Here is a 15398-nt window from a genome sequence, read left to right on the forward strand (position 1 = left end):
TCAAATATAACAAAGTACAATATGAGTGACGCAGGAGGTAGGAGCTAGTCTTCTATAATAAAATCATTTGTAGCATAAAGGAAATACCGATGGCTCCAAATGCTAAGCACCTATTAACGTTTCGGTCAATATTTCACATTAAAAATTGACATTTTACGATCATTTGATTCTGAATTACGTGAAGCAATCAACGCGACATAACGATACTGTAAAATTTTACGACTGTATTTTCATCAAATCGTATATAAGTAATAAAAATCATCAATTTGTTGTGTATCTATATATTATTAGTTAGAAAAGGCCTATCGTTTAGTTTTAAACCGCCGTAAATTAGAACTTTCGGTCGTAATATCGAATTTTTAATGTGTAGAAGTTTTTTAGTGGACAAACGTGCCGAGTGAGCCTCTTATAAGTCAGTTTTTATTGGTCGTAAAAATTTAGGACCTCTGGTAGGTGACTCTATTCTTCAAATCGATTTTACGAATCCAATATCGGACGATAATGTCCCAAAAAAAAAGTTTTTAATTAACAGATTATGATCGTAAATTGAACGAGACACTATAAATATTTGTCAAAAAACTCATTTGGAGGTTGTTATAAATATGTGATTTGTGATTACGTCGAACTCTGCTTAGGTTGTGGAATAAACAAATGTCGTTTTCTCACGAATTTGTTTCAGTTTTTCTGAATTAACAAAGTCGAACTGTTCAACGATAATACCAGTCTATCAAATCATATTCAGTTATTGTACCACAAGACGTCTCAATCGAACCAAATGTATGCCACGTCCAGAACAGCTTGTCGACCGAACTAACTCGAGTTCAATTGACTAACGATTGATTATTCAATCAAAACAGATTGATCGGCATTATCGGATAATAGGCGGACAATTGCGGCCACTGCAGCGGCGGTCACGACGGACTAACGTGCGCAGAAACTAAACGCAACAACGGATCATATTTTTACCGACAAATCGAGTGATGAGTGTATCGGAATTCGCTTTTATATGCTATATCTTACTTTAAAAGAGCGCCAGTCTGTCTAAAGATCTAAAGAATTTACTTTATGACTAAGATCCAAAAAGTTTCCATAGTTTTTATCCTTCATAATGAAAATAAACGGCACACTTATAAGGCCCCAATCCCCAAATCACTTTAGCCAAATTAAAAAAACAAACTTTCAAAGTTGGAACGTTCCGCGCGGGAATCAATAAAGCGCGTTCGATTTAGGTTCACGTACAAATCGCTCGAGAGGGGAACAAAGATGTCTCACTTAAGACATCGAACGTGATCTGTTTGCAAAAAAATACCTTTAAGCACCTCTTTACCTGTGTCCCGGACCCTTCGAGGGGAGCCCGGAGTTTTCTTTTGAACTTGTAAACATCGGCTGAAAGATGTCGGGAAATCTCTGCGGTTAAACTTCGATTGCCTTTATTTGTTTCACTTTGTTACTTTTCGTGTTCAGAAATCGAACACGTTTCCTTTATTTTTTAACTTGCGTAGGGTTTTAATGCTGGCGGGTTGGATTAAGATATGCTTGAAAAATGGTAATTAGGTTTTTTCAAGGCAAGTAAGAATTTCAATTAGATACTTAAGTTTTAAGACAGCTCAAGCGCAACTGTCCTGCAATGTCCCTGTGTTTATGTTTTTCTTTCCCCAAAACCATAAAAGTCCAAAATCAGCTCAGAGATTTGGCTTGCAAAGTGCTTTGATGTCCAAAACACAAATTCGCGAAAGCAGCGCGTCGTTTATGGTCGAATAATTTGTTAATTTCATAATAAGCGGAGACACAGCAAGATCATTGTATTCAACTTTTTGCGGATCATTTTCAAAACTACCAACAGTTGCATTTTACAGAAACACAAATTAAATTTTAGCTGTTTTTTATCCAGCTGTTTTTTAGTCCATGGTTAATGCATTTAGTGAATTTTATCAAGGACAAAGGAAAGTCGCGTTATTTGCAGAATTCATCCGCCATTTTGAATCATAACTCGCGACTCACGCGCAAATGTCAAAAATTTCGCCGCGAAAGGGATAACTTGGTTTTGAAAAAAAAACCCTGTCATAATGTACAATTTATGTGTAATAAATACTGCGGTGTGAAGTTACTTAGTTTTACATTTTCTATGAATTTTTATATTGTTGCTTTTGTAGAAAGTAATTAATTAGTGTTGCCGTTACAATAATGTTATTTATGAGGTTTGCAGTGCCTTAATAAGTTAGTGGTGGAACCTTTTAGCTATTTTTTAATTCCAAGAAATTGTAATGGCAATGCTACAGATATTTACTGTGAAATGATTTTATGACGAAATCCTATGTATGTAAAAAATACTTAAAACAGTTGTTTATGACTCACTAGTTGACTGTCTTTGGCTTCGCATAGCTGAATTACATTGTTCTGCTCATTAAAAATACAAAGAAATATCATAACATTTTATGCAGTCATTCTGAAGTTACGCACGTATATTTATATCTACCTATAAAACCTCTTAAGACCGCTAACCAAAACGCCATCGATTTTACAACTCAATTTTCACATGAAACATATTTTTTTGTCAACCCCCGAATGCGATGTAAGTGCTAACACATCGTGTGTGACGTGTTACGACGTTCGGGGGGTTAGAACGTGTTACGTGTACCGATTGTCGATGCTAATCAATTTTATGACTCCATTCTTGAGGGTTGCTTATTGATTTTGAATTGATTTCTTTTGTATTTTTTTTTTGATTGCTTGAAGATGGCTTTTTTTGAGTTGGTGTGTTGATATGAGTTTGCTTGGGTGGAAGAAGTTATTGTAAGTGCGTATTGGAGCTAAAGATGAAGCTTTTTGAAAGCTGTAGGTAATTTCTAAAGCCTTATATAAATATCAAGATAAAGGATAATGCTGATTAAGTCTGATTTCTATGGATTTTTAACATAGAATTAGACAAGCAAAATTTTTCCATAGATGAGGCATATTAATGATATTTCAAAATGTACAAATGCTAGTTTTTCTTGTCCAAGAGTTTCTCTAAAGTTCGTTTGTTTCTACAAGGAGACGAAGTATCTCTGTGACAAATACTTGGCAACCTTTCAGCTTGTAGGTACCTATTGATGCATTTATTTGCAATAAATTCATTAACTTTATAACTTATGTTACTGCTTTACATAAAGTGTCAATAACTCTTATATTGTAGTATCTTCCTGTTTCTGGATTTAACTATAAGTATATTTTCATTTTGATTTCATACGTAGGTAAAAACTGAATAAGTATTAATTAATTTTACTTCTAAAACACCAAAAATATTTGTAAGCTTTCAAAACAATATCATTGCCACACAACTGTGGTAACAAAAAATAAAAAGAAGAAAATAGTACTTCGGGTTCTGCATAAAATTTATGTTTGTCACCTTTTAAAAACAGCATCGTTTATCTGATAACATTAACTCTTATAAAGATTAACAAACAATTTACTTAAAAGCAGAGGTACTTGTCATTTGTCACGTACAAAAATCACGTTAAATCCCTAACAATTAGTGCAACAGTGCGAATTCAGTATTCCGTGTGCTAATATGAATCACAACACATTTAGACATATATCTCCGACTAATCATAACTGTGTGCAACGTGCTTTAACCCCAGACACTACACATAATACCTATTAAGGCTCTTGTTCACAATGACACATGTTATCCACATATCACTGTCCATTGCTGCATTTGTACGCGCTACGCTCGTCAAAGTAGTTAGTAATCTATCAGTGTACGTCAAAATTGCAGACAAGAGCACTATAAAATAATTCACGGTACCCTAAAATGCAACGCTCTGTTACTGGCCAATGGTAACAAATTAATTATTAATTCGCGCGAGGGGGGCGCTCTTTTTGTTCCAAATACAAAATTCATTGGCGTTCTAAATTTGGAAAACGTGTTCCTTTTTTAGAATCAATTGTTTGTGGGAGGATTTTTTTTTGAAATTGGTGTTCGAAATTCGAATGGAGCTGTCATGTGACTTTTTTTGTATTTTTGTTACGTTTAGTTTCTAGCTTAATAATAACTTTAAATAGAAATCATAAAATAATAGGCAGTACTCACTGTAGTTTCTCATACGGGAACTTAATTTACCTGGAAAAGATGAAAAAAATATTAAAAATAGTAATAAAAATTACGATTTTTCTATGGGCTATTAAAATTGGATCATAGAATCAAGCATCAAAGGGTGGGCTGCATTATTTTAAATAACGGATTATCAGCATCAAGTAGATGATGCGGGCTTCGTAATAAAATTAACAAACACATTATATTTGTATTATTTCTTTACGAGCGAAGAATCATTTTACTGCCAACATTAAACTTATATTGAATTATAATAATAGGATGCGTGGTATAGAGTTATTCTTTTGATTTTTCGGCGCCAAAAATTCCTATATTCTTTTGTAACTCGATTTTATTTGGGATTAAGAAAAAACAGTAGGTAACATTAAGGGATGATTTCAATTAATATCTATGTGTTTTCACATTATCTGTTCAAATTCATTCAGCCATGTTTGGGAAACTGCCATATGTAGGCTCTTTTCTGTATTTTAAATAAATAAATTACACAGATTTTATATAGCCACGGTAATTTAAATACATTTTCTTCTCAATCACAACGGATATCGTTAATTAAGAGTCGATAGATATTACCAGTTTTATAAATGTTAACTAGATGTTGAGATAATAAATACCTATTTAAATAAATGATTGCCGACTACAGATAACTAAGATGGCAACTTATCTAGGTTCTAGAAAATGTCGTTTGATTTGAGACCAGATTAAATTCGTTCTGATGGATTTTATTTCGATTTTGTAACTTAAATAGTCTGTTTAAGATGAATTTTAAATGCATCATTATTAAAAATGAAGAGGTCAGATTTTGGAGTTATCATAATAACTTTATTAGTATTTCGTTCTAATCAAAATTCTTATCTTATTTTTTATGTGTTAAAATCAAAACAACAACTTAGTACTTAACTAACATATCATTCTTTTAAATATTCTTTGCTATAATGGAGTCTGTGGGCTTCCCAGTCCGTCCCTGTGAGGACCTACCTGCAAGTAACCAAATAAACCTTTAATTATCGATACATTAATAGTTCCACCGCCTCACAAACCGATGACATTCATAAAAACATTTTATTTCACCATAAATAACTATAAAAACAACATAAAATAGTTTACTCAGTCGCGATCAATACTAACAATTTTACTACCATTTTTACGAGTCGATGGGAAGCACAAATGCCTAATTTGACTTCATTAAGTGCTTGGAAAACAATAAAATTATATTTAACAGTTTAAAAAATATTATCCAAGTTCATAATCTCCTGTGAAACGATGTATTTACATATAAAAAACTTATTTTCTGGTTAAAGTTTTACTGCGTTAAGAAGTCACTGATCGGTTTACTAATAAAGCCTCGAATTAAAAACATTATTTTAGTGTGAAAGTAAAGAAGTGAAAATACTAGCGCAATTTAAAACAAAACGCGTCGAAACCCGAGTAATTTATGCGCGTTTTCGAAACGCAAATGTCAGACCTTAAGACAATGGCTTTTTTGAAAAAACAACACGCAACATGTCAATAAGAGCTGGCTGGAAAAAAATAACCCCTTTTAAATTTCGAATCGATCCTTTCACACTTGGAACAAGCGGCCGCGACGGTTGATTTCCGTTCTTAATTCAAACAGAAGCTTCTTTTAAATAGGTTTTTATTTCTTTTCGAATTCTGAATGAGCATAGAGTGCGGAACTCAATCGGTAATTTGAATACCGAATGAGATTCGAATTTCGATTATAGATTCATTCGATAAGTGACCTCGTTTAAAGGATATTGCTTATTTTATCGATCGGGCCATTCAATGATCGAATCAAAAGGGAGTCTTTATTTAAATTAAACTAATTTGAAACCGGAGTCTTATACAATTTTATGTCATAATAACCACGGTTGGTCGGGATTGCATATCACCGTTTATATCTGAGATCTGTCGATACCGTCGCGTATTTATTGCAAAGCATGTGGTCAGGGGGCTTCGGGATATTAACACCGTGCATGCTGCCCATAACATTTCATACATATTTAGTTACTTGCTCTTATTTTAATAAAAACGATGCATGTACTGTTAGTCAGCTATCCAGCATTTTAAAATTTCAATAGGTGAGTTCGGAGAAAAAGTGTCATTCGTTAAACTCTTCAATAAATAACGTGCGAACAGGTCTCCGTCGTAAATTTCCTGACGTTCAGAATGTATCCGATCACGAACCCGGTGTGACTTTCATTGGATTAGAAAAATAAAATCTATAAAAACTCATAAAGTGCTCATAAACACGAAGGAGGTAATAAAAAACAGTCCGATGTCGTCTCTCAGCTGTCGCGCGCTATTTCCGAACGAAACGGCATTCAAAAATCGAACTCCATCGAACCACGAGGGGGATATCGTTACGATTTTAAAATTAGAACGTTCTTTTATTTCTTTTAACGTTTTCATTTCGTGTTATTGCTTATGTCCCATTCGTATTGAGAAGTGTCTGTGACGTCATTTGACATGGTTTTCACATTCGGAAAAGCAATAAACGCCGATATTTGCACGAGACATCGCTTTGCTTCGACATTCACATTTTAATTAATCATTATTTAGAACGAGCCATTTTTTATGTTTATTATTTGAGTAAATATAGCAATTAATTGGAATTGCTCTTTGGGAGTTGTTAGTAATTAACAAATTGCGGTTAAATACGTTTATTAATTATTGACTAAGTTTAATTGTTCTCCGTACGTTAGGTAAACAAACGATATAATAAATTACAAAAGGTACGCTATCGATAATAACTTAATAGCTTCGTTATTTTTTCTTGGAATTAATTTGTTTAATACTTCATTCTGTAGGTCACAGCTTTCTTCGTAAATCCTCTCAATTAGGTACATTGGTAAATAAATACATCAGGGAAAATATGAAAAACTCCAATGTTTTCGTAAGTAAGAGTGTCACTCTGAAAAGAGCTGCCAAGTGGGTGAGTGTCAATGAAACAAAACACAATGTACTGTATTTTCAGACTATTCCATTTAAACATTACTTTGTAAAAGAAATTAATGTCATAAAAACCGAATTTATTTTCGTGGCCGTTACAAAATCGGTTACAACACCGCTCCGTTTTACGGAATCTTAGAGATTATTTTTTTATAGCGTTACACGTGTTCGTATAGTAGCTTAGACATTGTTGTCGCGATTGAAGATGAGTGAAATGGAGTGTGCCGTTTAAATTCTCTTACAACTAGATGAATGGCCGTGAACCAGACATTCGCTATTCAAATTGCTGTTCGGAATTTGAAAAATGACATAATACATTTTTAAATTAAATTATTATTCTATATATATTTTGCGTTATATCGATTTGACGTGATAACATCTTACGCGACTAGTCTTACGCGTTACCATAGAGCATACGTAATATTTGAATAATCAATAAAGCAATAAACATATCATTGGAACATAATCAAAACCAAACTGGATTTGAACATAATTAAATAAAATATATTTTATCGATTTTTATGGCTTTATAAATTAAATATTTATGATGATTAAAGTAGGTTTATGTATAAAATTTGGAATTTGGATTATAACATTTAGGCGTGGAATTATAATGAGGTGTTTTCCGATATTATATTTTTAATAAGATGGCTGAGGTAAAGAAAATATTAATTCTTGGGTGAATGTGGAACCATTGTTTTTTAATACATAAAACCTTCTTCACATCTTAAGCTTGTCATGAAAAATTGTTGGACCATTATTTAAAAGAAAATTTCACGTTACGTTATGTACGTTACAATATCAAAATACCGACTTTACTACGTCACAAATAAATAATAAGTCTATCAGTATTCTGATAATTTCAGGGGCTTCCAATCGTCCCCTGGGGCGCTGCTGCTGGCTCACCGGACACAAATCCCAGCGTCCGTCATGTCAAACTGTCCGGCACTGACGGACACACGAAGACGGACACGGATTTATAAAGGACTCATTGATTATACTGTTTTGATAAATTGGGCAATCGGTTCAAAGGATTTTTTTGGGAACAAGACAATAAGAAAGTTATGTTATGGAATCATAAAATTTTGTAAGCTCAACGATCATTAAAAGCTTCAACATTATGACTTAATATCTTAGTCACGATAATCGCCCATCACTAACGTACAATATGAAAATAAACCCCGCCCGTGCGCGTAAAAACAAAAAGAAAAATTGTTAAAAGCGCAAATAAATTTAATATTACCAATCTCGAAATGTTTCGTAACGAAAATCATTAAACTGACAAACATCGTAAAGTGGCGACAAAATAGAACGCGTTCGTCGGTTTATATTTAAAATTAAGAATACGACATATTTTTAAAGTTCGAACGGCGACATTTAAAACTAATCGCTGTTTTCGATTCCCGCGCGTATTTTGAAAGAGTTCGAACACGGGCGGGGGTGTTCTAATTTTGAAATGTTTTCGATTTTCGAACGGCTGCCGAGGCACGTCAATGGCGGCGCCGTGAAAAATTGCGCGGGAATTATGAAATTCGTTTGTTTCTTATTTTTATTGTTTGTGGTGACGAATGATTTCCCTCATGTTATCTTGGGATACACGTTCGTGTCGCAATTAAATAGGACATGTCAAGAAACCCAACCTGCAATACGGTAACTTTACACGAAGAACATATAAAAACTTTTCCTCTGAGATTGTCCGAAACTTAAACAATTTTCACAATCATGATAAGCAAGAAATTTTACCAAGCCATTTATATTTTTGTATCGCATTAATCATCAGCGCTTGCCAGATCAAGGTATCCGGGGAAACCCAAATGACACAAACTTCATAAAACTGAATAAACAATTCGTTAGTTACGTGCTTCGAATACAAGTTATTCGACATTTAGGTAATTGTACGGGAAAACTTGTGGTGTAATTTTTTATAATCTCAGCTATCTTGAGATTGCAACGTCCATAATACCTACTTCCATATATTATGTCAACTCTATCATGCTCGATCTTTCACAGAACTTTGGTCAAGTTGGATGGACTCGACACTTTTATACGGACGACTTCATAATTATTTGTCCTTCTGAAAACTGTATAGATTTTTTATCCCATGTAAGTGGGTGAATCGTGCTTATGTGTGTGAATGTATATGCACATTGTATTTACACACACACAAGTATGCTGCTCCTGCACCTGCTTTCATGAGACAATCCATCTATATCATTGGCAAATGGTTTTAGTCTCCTCCTTTCTCCTTTGGGATGTTTTAAGTCTCAAATCTTTTAAGATATATTTCAGGCCACAGTCCAGCGTTATGAAGTCATTTCTCACATACTGCGAGTTATTCTAACTGCGATACACATCAAACAATGGCCAGCTTTACGCGTACCGTCAGCAAAAACAGCTGATGAGTATCGATGACTGCCATGTTTTGTGGTGGGAAGACTTGCTTCGATTTCTTTAGTATATCTATTTAAAGGAGTAGTTATAAAAAGGCTGGAGTTGAGATACTTGAAAATGGTCATATAAATATGACTCTATAGGTCAATAACAAAGAAGCTGATACTGGTTTTGAAGTTAATGAATATTGTAGAATAGAAATAACACAAACTGTACAATATCTTATCTGCTCCAGATCCCAATCTATTGAATGAACAAAATGGACTACCAGCTACAATAATTGATACATCTATCTCTCCACCTGAAAATCTGGCAACCATTCAAATCCCAACGTTAATTTTGAAAATCAAACTGTCTGTTTCAAATTTAATGCACGAACAGCTACTAGCATTGCTTGCTATTTATTGACATTATTGTGCAATAAACTGTATTACGAGAAACTTGCAATCTCCTCGTTGGATCTCCTTTCAAACAATAAACCTTTGTTGCAAGCATGCGATTTTTTTGTACATGGCAACATTTTGCAGTTCGATAGCAATCAGTCAAACATGAATGACATTCCAGTTGGAGTTTTACAAGTCTTTCTTATTCTTATATTCGTACCTTTGCACTGTCTTATCCTTCTAATGTTAAGGTGTAAAATTGCTTGGCAAACTGTTTGACAAGTGCATGCTTATGTTTGCAAAATTTACCCAACGACGTATAAATTGTTCTCGCTTAGGTAACTAGGAGGTATTTGCTAAATGCTAGGACTTCTAATGGAAGACTTTAAGAGTATTTTACTTTAAACTCCTTCCTTTATCTCCTGTTACATGATTTTCGTCTCTTAAATGTCGATCTACAAGCATCGTTTCCTTCCCGTGATATATGTTCGGACATTAATACGATTTCTAATGAAATCCTCTAAATTTTAATGCATTAGCTTCATATTTATCACCACTCGATATCTGGGCACTCTACATAAAACTTTACGATTGGTTATTTTAGGCGTAAAGAGTACCCAATTAACCTTTTAAGTTTGTGCGACATCGCTTAGCTGTCGCTTACTATAATGGTATCGTAAATCACTTACACGAGCTATTTGTATCTGTAACTCGATGCGTTATCGATACATAATAAATCGGTTATACCATCGATTTAACGCAATCGATTAATTAAGTGACGACACAACACTAAGGTTAAGTATTCTAAATTCGAACGCGTACGTCAAAATTAATCTTTGATTCGTGTCGTGTTTGTTTTGAATTTGGAATGCAGACGCATTCTATATTCAAATTTTTGTGTTCCACGTTTGAGTGTGGTGATGATGTTATTAAAGTTTGTTGTCATAGACTGTTTATTATTCTTTGTTTTTATAGTTAATTGTTGAGACGTTATTTAATGAGAAATAAATATAAAATCCATTAAGTTAAGGTTATAGTTTTGAGGTTGTAGACCTGAGCGATACTTTTCATAACAAAGTTGTTTATGTTATTTTTATAACGAACTGTTATTTTTCATTCGTCACAAAAGCACCGGCAGATAGTTCAAGGTTGAGAGCTCACTCGGTTCAATTAGCCGCGCTCATTACCGGCTAACTCTGACATTATCGGCAGCTAATCGTTTTTGCTATTCTTCCATTACTCCATCAATATTTAATCATAATTTTAAGTGTATTATTTATTACTTAACATAATATTTTCTGTCATAAAATTAAAAGACGCCAAAATATTTCTTCCCGCTCAAATCAAACCATAAACTAGCATCTCATTCATCAAACAAGCAATCTAATCATTCATTCACTCCATCAATAGTGACGTGCGCCCAATCAAACATCGATACATTCATTCATAAAGGTATGTTTACAAACATTAGTGCGGTGCATTAGCGAGTCGACTAAACACGCGAGCGGCGAGCGGGAAATTAGTCGAAACCAGTTGAAAGCGGTTAAGATTATGATAATGAGCACTCTACTCCCGCCCGGTGGGATGCTACCCGTGTTCGCTATTGTGCCTTAGTTTAGTCGATTTTAAATGGTGTATTGATTTTGCTATGGTCCTTTTTGGTTAAATAAATAGTGATGTGCAAAGTTCCAATGTCTATAAGAATGTGGAATGCATCGGGGCTTTTTTACTGATTACAGCATGAAATATACAGGAATAAAAATAAGCAAATAGCTCACGTAGAGCTAAAGTTGTTCGCAATAAGCATACTGTTTAGTTGTATTAAAGTGTTGATTTTATTCCAATTGAATGTAAAAACGAAAGACAAACAACTGGCGACAGAGCACGCTATAAGTTTTCTATTTTGTAAGACATTCACAATTCTTATAATTTTTGTATGACGCATCGTGCCTTTGGAGACGTTCCCACCACAGCTGAACTATACGACCACATGGAAATACCACTAATAGCTGATCATTTACACAGGATTATGCCCTTTATCTAATCGCATTAAAGATCAGATTAGCGTAAGTAACATTCGTAAGACGGTGTTAACTGTGTCGAAGTCTTAACATTCATGTCTCGGGGCACTCGCCTATACCTAATAACCATCAATGATCGGGCCGATTGTGAAAAATATCATTAAAAAACCATCAGCGCTTGATGATTTGAATGTTCCACAGATGATTCGTGCGGCGGGCCATCAACCACAATCGATTCTTTATTTTTTTCTTAGTATTTTTATTAAATTATTGAGCTACGTCGTGAGGTTCGCTCGATTATGGTCGCGGTTTTTAAAGTTCGATTTTGCGCTACCGAAAATTATGTCCGACATCAAAGAAAAACAGCATTTAATGTTCCGAGTACAAAAAATAAGCATCTTGAGATCGTGGGATTGCTGATTGAAGTTGTAGTTGATTAGTCTATGGTAATGATCGAGCTAGAGGATCGATAGGTCACGCCCACTTATAGATGCAGGGGGAGGAGCGCAAATCGAATTAGTGAACCCGATGCATCGATTAGCCTCGAACGTATCGGCAAAAAACACGATTAGCCCCGAAAATCATCGACAGCCGAAAAAAGGTAACAACCGTCGGTTAATGGCGGTTTTTGTTCAAAATTCGAAGATTTGAATTCGTAATTTCAACCGCAAGGCGTTCGAATCATTTGTCAGTGACAATTTTTTGGTTGCAATCGATTTTTAAATACAGGTTACAGTTTTTGTCTGGGCCGCATTCGCGCCACAAGATTCCACGTTTTTGGAGACTGAAGCTTTCGGTTTTTGCACGATAATGAGATAATTGGAGTAAAAAAGTTTCTAAAAATAAACGCCGGACGCTTAGTGCTCATTTGCTTAAAAGAAAAGAAAGCAGCGTGTCTTTAATTTTTATGGAGTCTACGTCCTTGCTGGCGTCACTATTCGACCCAGAACTGACGTAGGCATGGGAAAGCACGCGATTTTTTGCTCTAAACGGGACACGGGACAAATTCTTCGGGGCATCAAGGCTGTGGGAACCGATTGCATTCCGTTTGCGACTCGTAGGGAAATGCTCTTTTTACGATCCAAACCGATACGATCGGCCGATGAATCGAGTCGATTAATTACGGCGTCGAAATTCGAATGTTTGCGGTGACGTTCCTTGGCCAGCACTAATTAACGGGCGACGTTCGAAGTTTAATTTTTAAATTTAAAGTTATTTTGGAAACTGCCAGCGTGTTTCGTTACCATGAATAGTTTTTGCATGCGCGTTATTATCTACTAATGAGTTGCCAAGAATCCATTATTAGCGATTGAAACAAAAAATAAATCAAATAAAGACAGTAATGCAAATAATTATAGAGACGAGGAATTTTGAATTGAAGAATTATACTAATGAACATACGTGCTTAAACTCAACGAAGCATTAATAGCTAAGTCCTCTTAAATGGACGAAATCTGACAGTCAATGTAAGTTTTTGCATCAACAGTCTTCAGACAATGTGGTCTAGACTATGGAAGGCTTTTTACAAGAACTCGCTGTCCTCAACATCCTTATTTTTTGCCACTCACACCGCTAAACGATATAAAAACGATTGAATCGAAGCTCGCTCGACCTTATTCAATTATAGTGACAATAAAATGATGCGAAGCTATAGGCCGCAAGGATTTTATTGATGTTAATTGTTAGTTTTATTAACAACCTCCTTTGAGTACCTGGCCGTCGAGAAAACTTATATGAGATAATAAAAAAAGTAGCCGTTGCCGCGAAAAATGACAGCTCGCAAGCGTATCTGTCAAGAGTGAATGTTCATTCGTTCTTTCGTTCAATCAAGATGGGTGGTTTATTTTCCATTTATTGCTATTGGTTTTGATAGTGATTATACAAGTTTTATGACTGCAAATGACGTCTCCGCGATTGACTACTGATGTGATAGAAGCTGTAATTGAAAATTTAATTGAGTGCTCTTGATTGCTTGTGGTATTATATTTGATTGGTCATGTAGAAAAGTTAAGTCAATGTGAACTGCATCCCATCACAGTTATTAATAACGTTGAACAGATAATAGTGGTTGAACAAAATCTTCTCTATTTTTAATAGAGTGGAGTTCATTTTTATTTGTATCTATTACTTTAATGCAAAAACATATGAACTTTATTTCCCAACACTATCCTACAAGTAATAAAAACGATTAAAAGAAATGCACTTTTATGATGATATTAATTACTGTTTTAATTAGAAATCTATTTACTTTCGCTATTTTACGATTCGTTTTAATGTAAGTTTACGTAAAGTACCCGTAGCTTTGCACTGTAACTTGTCGTTTTTGCTTAAGTTTACTAATTAATGAGTATAAATTACGATTTGTATAAACATGGATACATATTTAATATTATCGTTAATAATATTAACATTGTTTTGAATAGATCGCCCGCAACCAATTAAAACGCAAAATTTTCTTTCAAAAAAAGGTTTCTTTCTCCAACAAAAATCGATACCGACTCTAAATAAAATACTTAGTAAGTAAACCAAAGTCTCACAACATACATACATTCAGTGACAAACTTAAAACACGCGACCAAACCTGTAAAATGCATATTTATATGCAAAATAGTAGCGAAACATCATAAAATTAACTATGAAATTAAAACAAAACGTCCTTGCAAAGTCTAATCGATAAGTGCGATTCGAGGCACGGACTATGCAAATTTTAAATGTAAATATGTTTTTAATCAATGTTAAGGCTTACTAACAATAGTATCTTTTAGTGCATTCAAATGTGGCCAGTATCACTGGGACGCATCGGTTCGTTCCTTGAACGAGAATGAATATTTATTTTGCATAGCAGTTTATGTGCTACTATTGTTCGTAATTTGTCGTTTATCTAGAATTCGGATTTGAAATTGGAAGCGTTTTTATTGGGTGTTCTTTATTTGAGTGTTTTGAATTGAAAATAGAATAGGTGCCTAATTGAATGTACATATTTGAATTTGGAATAGATTTCATTACCTATATTCACTCGGTAAGTATTGTAATTTATAGCATAGAATTCAACTCTCAAAAACAAAAAGACACAAACACAATATCAAACAACAAAACACTCAAACAAAACAAATGATTGAACATTCTTCAAGAAGCCATTTTGACCCTCCACTGCCGCCATATTACATGTTAATTCAAACGTGTGTCACATTCAGAATCGATGTTATTATTCAATATTACACACATTAGACGATAATGCGACGTGCAATAATTGAATGGCGTTTGACATAGCCAATGCCGTGTCATAGATCAGAACTCATTATCTATGATATTGTCTTGACGTTCTACAGGATATTTCTGTTCGGAATTTGAAATGCAACGTTCGATTTTTGCTTTTGAAAATGGAATTTGCATTTCTTTTTTGTATAACCCTTAAATGGTGAGTGTTGAATGTCAATTGAATTTTAAGTATAATTCAATTTATTTGTTGCAAAATCAGTGTAAAACTTTTCCATAGATGATAAAATCCTTAAAGACTTAACATAAGCCATAATTACGTTCCATTACGAACGATTAATCTTT

The 15398-nt window shown here is 34.2% G+C and overlaps 1 protein-coding gene across 6 annotated transcripts in view; it reads right to left on the reverse strand.

The window, feature by feature from the left end:
- Positions 1 to 15398, reverse strand: part of LOC110371746 (homeobox protein cut) — a 131750-nt gene that overhangs the window by 97689 nt on the left and 18663 nt on the right. For 2 of the 6 annotated variants that reach the window (XM_049843410.2, XM_064040285.1), the window contains exon 2: positions 4073 to 4102. The exons of the other annotated variants lie outside the window; for them this stretch is intronic. The gene's annotated coding sequence lies outside the window, so the exon portion shown is untranslated. The remainder of the gene's footprint in view (positions 1 to 4072; positions 4103 to 15398) is intronic. 6 annotated transcript variants of the gene reach the window in all.

The sequence above is a fragment of the Helicoverpa armigera genome, chromosome 22, assembly GCF_030705265.1.
Source record: "Helicoverpa armigera isolate CAAS_96S chromosome 22, ASM3070526v1, whole genome shotgun sequence".
NCBI lineage: Eukaryota > Metazoa > Arthropoda > Insecta > Lepidoptera > Noctuidae > Helicoverpa > Helicoverpa armigera.